The sequence below is a fragment of the Phalacrocorax aristotelis genome, chromosome 2 (genome assembly GCF_949628215.1).
Source record: "Phalacrocorax aristotelis chromosome 2, bGulAri2.1, whole genome shotgun sequence".
Classification (NCBI taxonomy): Eukaryota; Metazoa; Chordata; class Aves; order Suliformes; family Phalacrocoracidae; genus Phalacrocorax; species Phalacrocorax aristotelis.
In genome coordinates, this window is record NC_134277.1 from 53,403,576 (window position 1) to 53,413,361 (window position 9,786).

Here is a 9,786-nt window from a genome sequence, read left to right on the forward strand (position 1 = left end):
CAATTGCTAGGCTACCAGGTGAGAATGAGAAGGAACCGGACAGTGACTATGAATATGAACCAGATCTGAGCTCACAACACAGCTGAAGAAACTAACAGCCGACTTTTAAACAGCTGAAATACCCAGTTCCTCCACAGTGGCTTATTTGTGATTTTGCAACCTGTTGCTGTGAAATTAAGGTGATGTCAAGAGCAGATGATAATTACTTCAGCTAAGTTGTATAAGACAGCTGTATAAAACAGTTGTATAGACTGCTCAACCAGAGTGTTAAAAAGGTTTTGTGCAACTAATAATAATTACATAAACATAAATACAGGAACAATATTGTGTGCAAATTGAACCATTTTAAACCAACAAAGTGCAACGGTCTGCATGCACTGTCAGTGGCTCCTTATATCCCTGGGGAAAGGTGCGCTCTTTCTTGGCCATGGAAATGCAATTTTCTTCCCTGAAGATGGCTAGAAGCAATACAGCCATCTACTGACTGACAAGGTTAACCACAGCATGTTTATGTGCTTGTCATTTAACTCGCTCTCTATTTCCATCGTAAAATTGTGGCCGGTGGAAAACTGGTTTTCAGCAGAAGCTAATTACCGAAGCGCACAATTAATAGCTGATTAGCAACTTGCTGACTCTCCTTATTACTCATTGCTTTGACATCTGGTTAGGTAGCTGCGTGTATAAGCACTCCTAGGCATGTGCCATGTATTTTCCCAAGTGTAAGATGGCATCGCATCTTGCAGTTCACATGCAAGGGCTGCATTCCCATGTCCCAGCTGCTGTGTAGGCCTAAGAGAAAATCATAATCACAATACATTTCCACCAAAGAATGTAACAAGACTCCCTGATGTCTGTGGCTGTCCTGTTCCCCTTTTGACACCTCAGGTTGGTGTTTGCTGAACACTGATTACTTTGTAGAAGTCAGAGAAACACTCTGGACACTAACAAAATGTTGATGAAGCAACCTGGCAAAACAAGGGGACAGGAGTCTGACTCAGGAATTATTCAGGATATTTAATTGTGTTTAAGAGCTGTTCATAGGTTGCCTGATGATGCAGGTGTTTGAAAACGGAGCTTGACGTGCAATACCCTCTGTGTTAAGTGACTTGAGGGCTTGCATTTCTTAAGACTATGGAATCTTGCAGGAAGTCTGTGTCTTGCCACAGACTCGCATTGAAACAAACCAATGAAGAACATTCCAAGTTCAATGAAACTACAATGAAAGATGCAAAAATGGAAATGGAATGAAAGTGGATGAAATACTGCTTTTGAGGACAGTTTGTATTACAGTAACATCTAGATCCTGGATGGATATAAAGAAGTTCTCTTTTAGTAAAAGACTTTTGTAATCCTTAAAGGAAAATTAAATGTTGGTTAATATTCATACAAGGCTCAGCAGGAATGGTGTCTGTGTCAGCAAACTGAAAAAAATACCTGGCATACTTGGTGCACAAGTAGCTGGCTGAGCAGTCCAAAAGGCACTCACGAAAACACAGTGAGGCAGCAGACTACGTGTAAATATAAAAACAGTCTTACGTTGTTATGAAATGACTGCAGGGTTCAAGACCAACCAGGGCAACCGACTCTGCACAGTGAGCTTCACGACAGCTTATAGAGCATGGTTTTCACAAATGGTGAAGTCCCACGATCCTCCTTACGTTTAAGAGGAGCCATGTAACCTGCAGCGCTGCTGTGAAAGCGCTAAATGGTCTGTAGGCAGAAGGCTGATTGCAACTCTTGGAGCTGGCTGACCTACATACACACGTATGGTTCCTACCCTTCCTAAAACTGGAGCATCCAGATTTACACAGCTAAGACTTCGCTTTGAAGTGTCACTGTGAGGAAATTGGGCCTTTCTTCCTCCCGCAACCACTTCAGGATGGCTTGAATTAAATTTTAACTATGTTTAATCCCTATTGCTTACAAAACATATATGCTGAAATCAGCCTTTCCCATTTTTAGAACAACCAAAAGCCAAGCCTTCAAGAACTACAAGCTAAATACCACTCCTAGGTTATTTTATTGTATCTTGCTAATGTAAATGAGATGTTACTATAGATTCTCAGAACATGGTGTAAAGCTCCATGTGTATGAGCAACAAGCGTTTGAGCCTTTAAATTGAGACTTGAGGCTCTCCTTATGATATTCAAGAACTTGTAAAAACTTTCTTCAGTAAGAGTGTGGTATTTAGTGGACAGAGATAAGTATTATGCTATTATAAAATCTTATAGCTACGAAAATAGCATTTCAGGCTGAGGTAGTTATATTTTCCAGAGTACAGATGTCAGGATGACACCTAAGAAGACAAGTATAGAGAAGCATTTGGAAACAAAGTATTTGGAAGCATTTGGAAGCAAAACCTAAATCAGTTTGTTTCCACTCAAAAATAGATGAGGGTGTCATCACAACAGATACGAGAGAAAGGCTCAAATAGAACAGATTATGGATTTAGACAACATATATGGATTTCCAGAACAATTCGATCTTGCTTCTGTAAATACTTATGTGCATCCCAGAATCCCAGAATCCCAGGTTGGAAGGGACCTCAGGGGTCATCTAGTCCAATCTTTCTAGTAAGAGCACAGTCTAGACAAGATGGCCCAGCACCCTGCCCAGCCAAATCTTAAAGGTGTCCAACGTGGCCAAGTCAACCACTTCCCTGGGGAGATTATTCCAATGGGTGACTGTCCTCACTGTGAAAAATTTCCCTCTCATGCCCAATCGGAATCTCCCCAAGAGCAACTTGTGTCCATTCCCCCTTGTCCTCTCCATGTGACTCCTTGTAAAAAGGGAGTCTCCATCTTCTTTGTAGCTACCCCTTAAGTACTGGTACATGATGATGAGATCCCCTCTGAGCCTCCTTTTCTCAAGGCTGAACAAACCCAGTTCTCCCAGCCTATCCATGTATGGCAGGCTTCCCAGTCCCGTGATCATCTTGGTGGCCCTTCTCTGGACCCCTTCCAGCCTGTCCACATCCTTTTTGTATAGCGGGGACCAGAACTGCACACAGTACTCCAGGTGTGGCCTGACAAGCACTGAGTAGAGTGGGATAATGACTTCTTTATCTCTGCTGGCGATGCCCTTTCTGATGCAACCCAGCATCCTATTGGCCTTCTTGGCCGCAGCAGCACACAGTTTGCTCATGTTGAGCTTCCTGTCCACCAGGACCCCCAGGTCCCTTACCTGGGGCCTCATACGTGAATGGATGCATTGAGTTCCCTGGGATTGTTTATGTGTAAAGTTGTTAGTTTGAGTCTGTAAGTCTCCTGTCATGTGCAGTGACGTTTGCAAACCTGTAGGACTGGAACTTCAAAAACAATAAATTCTTCTGAAGAGTGATGGTTTCTCTTCTATGGGCTAGATAATATTCAGGAAGCATTTGGTCATTTCTGTTACAAATAATAAGCCTTATATGTAAAGCTATAAAGCAGAGGCTGAGAAAAGATTAGACCTTTCATAATCATTAGATTGGCAGTTCTTAAAAGTTTTTCCTCTTCCCGCTCACAAACGCACCTTCTCGGCCTTGCACGCTCTCCCAACAATTGGTAAATTATTTATGTGGCTATTTTCAACCTATGCAGCATTGACACACAGGGCATATGGTAGTGGGGGAGAGCGAAATGCTGTAGGCAGTGCTGGGGGGGATACTGCCAGGAGGCAATGGCTGCACCAGAGTTCCAAGGAGGGAGGATCTGCCTTGCTAACTCCAAGCATTTTCATCACTGCACTCCCCCTACCCTATTCCCATATGGATATTTCTGCCACCGCCCCACTCCTAACTCCATCCTTCATGTCTCAGATGCCACTCAAAGAAAGCAGCGGTGCTGGGCCATGCTATGCCCAGAGTGTGGCAAAGAAGACTTGGAACTAGCAGTGCTGCTCTGCCCTGCCCTTGACATTTCCTCACACTGTGTCCCAGGAGCTGGGAAGGCACTCAGAGACAAACAGCACTGTAGTCATTAGTGGAAGAGCAATTCTTTCTGTAATAAAAAGCTGGGTGTTCACTTACATATCTTAATTCTTTCCATGCGTGTCCTTTCTTGCCCTCACCCCCTAAATTTTGTTGAAAAACAGGAATTTGGCCTCATGTCAGGGATTTCTGGTTAGCTAGCAACCTCACTGGATGTGCAGTAGTGCAGATCAAATGCTGGCTGTCCTGATAAATGGACAGTGCACACACAGAGATTAATTGTACTTCAAGTGAATATAAATCTGAGGTACCTGGAGCGTGTCATGCTTACTGCACAAGTGCTAGTTATCTAAGCGTGTGCGAGGAGATGCCTGTATCAGTGTTTCTGCCTGTGTTGTCCTGAGCTGAAATTAGAGATGCTGGCACAAACTTTACACTGGATACGATAAAACACTTTTAAAATATCTGACAGAGCTCTCGTAATGCAAATCAGCCACCTATCAGGTTTCAGAACAACTTTTCCTTTGAGCGTGAAAAATTCTGGCTACCACCAAGTCGCTTGTTTTCTTTCCTACGTTTTTAATCCTGAACACAGTCAGAGAAAAATTTAGACTATAGGAAGGAGTGATCTTTCCAATGACAATAAATTTTACATTGCCATTGATCCAGATGAGTCCATCACTGCTTCCTGGAGGTGCAAGGGATGATACCCTTATAGGCAATGCCTCAGCTTAGCTTGTGTATTACAGAGAATGAAGCAGGCATCTTTTCAGACAGCACTTGGGCAGTTCTCAGATGGGGGAGAAGTTACTCCATTCCCCCTCTAAGCTGTGCCCTTCCCTTGCTAAATCCTTCCTGACACTGCCCCCAATACTGGGGCTTGGCAGTATCTTGAGATAGTTCCATGGACTGATTATATGCTATTGTAAAAAGAGCTAAGCAAAAATGGTCACATTGGTTTTACCTTTGTTTCCTCTTAGTTTCATTAAATATTGCTCTGTTCTGAAATTATGAGAGATCCCTTAGGACTTACTCTTTCTACTGTTATGGGACCCAGAACTCTGGGGCACCACGTGCTGTGCCAGGATGTAATGCACAAATAAGCCCTGATTCTGCAGACAGTTATGCACCTACCTCATTTCACACATGTCTGTAAAGCACAAGGAGCTGGTTACTCAGTCTACAGCTAGGCACGGTGGAGAATGGTCTCTGCCCCAGAGGGCTTATAACTCAAAAGGAAGTCAAAGAAGTAACAGAAAACAAAGAAACATTTAGAGTGAGGAACTATATTTCAGGTCTTAGTGTCACTTTATCATATATTACCCTAATAACGTCTGTGTAGGAACTGACTGCAATTTCTTTCATGTGGGCAGACTGTGAGGTCCCTTAATGTTAATGGAGTGTCACATGAATAAAGAATGCCATGGATGAAAGCAGAAGCTGGATCACAGCACTGATCTCCTCAGCAGCCTCTTGTGGTCAAAGGCTTTCTGAAAGTTAAAAAATCAATTATATTAATAGATTTTCTTTTATTCACTGCCCTGCAAAAGAGATCTTCTTTTGTAGCAATGCTGATTCGTCTCCTATTTTTCTTGATAGTGACTTAGAATTACTTGAAATTTAAAAAGACGAGGAATTTGCTAAATGGAAATTGTATTTTTTACAAAAACTAATGCTCCTCTTAAAAAAAAATCATGATGGTACCTGGTTTTGCTAGATTTCCTATGGCCATTTTAGCAATTTGTTTTAAATTAAATATTTGAAATTGTGTTTCTTCAGCATTCCACAACAAAACAATTTCTATACATTTTAACAATGATTTTGATAATTCTCATAATGTTTAAAATGGATGAGAAATTACTGAAAAAAATAGGCCTAATCTGAGCCCATGCTTAGGAAGAATTGCACACCAAAAAAAATTCCAAATAAAACTCCATGCTAACTCTGTAAGCAAAAAGCCATTCTATACCACCATAGTCTACATCTGAGATCAAATCAGAGATCTGATCTGAGACCGTATAACACAGCAGTCCAGCTGTTTTATACTGCAGTTTTACAGGATGAAGAAGGGTCCATTTAAGTTCTGTCCCAGAAAGCTACTGCTCACCTAAAACTTTTGTATCCCTGCAGCTGTTTAACTGGCATGTTTCATTTGATTTCCTTGAAACAATAAGATACCACGACATTCTCTTATCTGTATGTCTCTTTTGAAGCATCCCACATGTAAGAGGGAGAATTTATGGATAACAGCTACTCCTCTTCAGTCTTGAAGTTATCATCAGGGCAAAATTATCTGCAGATTAATCACATTTTCATTTAACCATTTCAAAAAGTTATTCCTTATACATTTGTCACCAACTGGACATTGGTAAATGCTAGTAACTTTGCACCCAGTAATACATGTTTTCAGGATTTCTCAGTAAAACCATCTTCACTCCCCTGTTAGAAACCAGATATTTGGTCTTGCAGGATTTTATTCCAGAAGTTAAATGTTGACACTGCATAGCCCAGCTGAAGCCATTGGAGGTCCAATTCCATGTTGCAGCCCGTCTGCCAGTCACCTACTGCAGACTACTGGGGCCTTAAGCTGTCATGTTCATTACAGGTGATTTGCAAGTGAGCGTGAGTAGTTCTTATTTCCCTCTCACCCTGTTCCATTTGAATTCTCTCGTGGCTAGAAAGGAGAAGGCTTATTAGCTTTCTTATCAGATGATATGCTTGTAAGGTCTCTCTCTCTCTCTCCAGTCCCTTAGTTCTTGAAACCTTCAGTACTGTAATACCCGAGACAGCTCTCTCTTGTGAATTTTGATGGGAATTGGCCACTGGGCTCAAAGGTTAGGGGGAGGATCAACTGGTGTGTATAGAAAACATCAGTTTTAGTGTATACGTCCTGACAAACAACTGAGAAGCCCATTATTATATTTAAATATATATGCATTTCAGCTTGTTGGCTTACAGAAATATCAGGACTGACAAATTGTGTACCTCTTGTTGAAAGACATGTAGTCAGTGTTGCGAATACGGCAACAAGAAGGCTTCCAGAGCCATTTTTGCTCATAGAAATCCATTATGGAAATTCCTACGGTACTGTTGAGAATTAGCAGAATTTCTAGTACAGAAGAGATGATATACAATTCCAGAGTGAGAAAACCCATGTGAACATGACCTTTCCCTTAGTTTTCTTCAGGAATAAACCTCTCTGGCTTCAAGTATACAACTGAAAGGAGCACAAACAGCACAAACCCACTGTTTCCTCCTTGTACATCAAGTTTTCCAGATCATTAAATGAAATGTAAAGTCTGTGATTTAGAACAGAAAATCCTGGCAGGTGCTGAAATATCCCTTTTCTTAAAGCCGTTTGTTCCGAAGAAGGAATGTGGGAATCCTTGTTGAAGGCAGAGATTTTAAAGTCTTGGAGAAAACTGATATTTCTGAGCATACAGATTCTCAAGTTCTTTCTGGTTGTCATCCCACATAAAGGTCAGTAATTTCACATGACCCCAGCTATTAGTATAAATAGCAGAAGAGGCTGAATTCACTAGTTACAACCCAGCTTATAACTGCTATGACTTTACATGGTGTTAAAGCACCTAGGCTGAGCCCGGCTGGTTTGTGCAGAGGAATGAAAGAAAAAGGTGATCCAGAGATTTTAGACTGTGCAATCACTATCCTATCAGAAAATAAATGAATAGGAAAAAATCAAGAAACAGAGAAGATATTTTACTGGCAATAACTTGAGGTTTTGATCTATTCCAATTGGATAAAAGGGTATCAGCATAGATTAACCATACAATATATCTTCTGTGCCTAACTTTGTCAAGAACCTAGAGATGTAAGATCTTACATGCTCTGAATTTTCCCTTGGATATTCTAATGGCTGTATAAGAAGCCTCAGCTTTCAAATCAGGTACCTGTTTTAGCTACCTCAAGAGTCAGAAGATGGACCTCTGTCTTTCATAACATTTTAATGCATAAATTCCGTTATTTAGAAAAAAAGTTTTGGCATTCTTAAAGATGATTTGCCATAATTTTTCCTCTGAACTACAGAGATGTCACAGACAATACAACTATGCAAAAGGATTACTGTGGCTTTGTCAAGGTGTGTCAAGTCAGACAAAAATAACGACATCACTTCTTGCATGTTAAAATATCAGACGGCCTCTTGGTGTGATACTTTATAACAACTCACAATGTCTATTCATAAAACATATTCATAAAATGTTTTCTGGAACATAAATTAATGTCAAACTGTTTTTACCAGGTTTTAAGTTTTAGTCCTTAACAAGATCGCTGCAGGTGTAATTCTGCCCCGAGGGCCTGTGCACAGTACAGGGATCTGCTCATAGAGCTGGCACCACATGCAGCTTCTGAAATGACACCACAGAAAAGACCTCATCTTTCTCAGGCTGTGACTCAGGAGATTTCTTGGTCATCCCAAGTCTGGAGTTTTTTAAAGTAGCTAATGGGTGTGTTATAGAAATACTGTGTGCATGTAGGCGGTCAAATTGTCAAAGAATAAAATTGCAACCATCCTAAATGCAAAGTTTAAAACTTACCATTTGCCTTGGTTTTTGTTTACTAATTCTTGCAAGAGCTCACCTAGCTGACCCATTTTGGTGCAGCACCCTATGTACAAGTATTTGACTAGAGCTTGGAAATTCTACTCTTGGGAATTCCAAGTTGTGTGCCCTGGTAATGACAGCATGTTCAGAATTTCAAATGCAAATAGTTGTTATTATATAACAAGGAAGGGACCTGGGAAACCAATATGAGTATGTCAAATACTACATTTGAAGGTGCTGTCAAGTACCAGTTGTCCACATCTACGACCTGATAAGCCACCTCAGGGGTAACAGGTGCTGTAGAAACACAGATGTCCCATGCTCCATGCCAAACACAAAGTATGCGGAGGAATGGTTGTAGAGAAAAAGAATTAAAAGTCAATAAACATAAAAATTAACACTATTTACTCTGTTTTTGCAAAGTCTCACATTAGCTGTTGCCTGTATCCAGATTCTATTTCAAAAGAAGAATTGGGGCATGGGTGCTAACAATATTCCTTCAGGCTCTTCTTTTTATCTTTCCCTTCAGACGCTGGAGTTCCTTAGGGTCCTTTCTTTATTAGCAAACTTTGTGTCTCACTCCTTGTTCATACTGCGGAGCTTAATGAAGGTACGATGCTTTGGCATTAAGGGGACACAATCTACTTGAAAAATCAAACCTGTCTGAAACTTTTGTGCCTTCTGTCATTACATATAGCATTTGAAGACTGCAGGAAAGAATGCATTGTTTCTTGGTTCTTTTCAAGATACAGTTTAAAATATTTTTTATAAGCCGTTTATTATCAAGTTAATGATGCCAACTTTTACTGCAGAGATCCTTAGCAGGAGGATAATGAACTGAACTGTTCCCTTATTCATTGTCATTTTATCCATCAAACTCCTAGGTTATCCTTTAAAGGATTTTATTTTCAGCAACTGAAAATCACGTAAGATTATCAGAAGTTTATAATGCTAACTTGGGAGTTCAGAAGCTTGTTTTATTACTTTAGACAGGTCTTTTGTGTGACATATGGCAAACCTCTTCCTATGCCTCCATTCTGGTTATAAAAGAGTATTACCTGACCTCACAAGGGTATTGGGGATAGATACACCGAGGTGTTCCCACACGATGGCGATGGAGGCGAGCCACGCAACAAGTAATAAAGTTTTAATTCCGTTGCTAATAAGCACTTGACCTCTTCAGTCTTCAGACCGTCTCGTGAGCCAGCATCCTGACGCAAGGAGCTGGTGGACACCCCACATCCTGCACCGCGGGCCTCCTCTCACGGCCACAAACACGAAGCCCGCCGAGACTGAAGACCAGCGCTTCCGCCG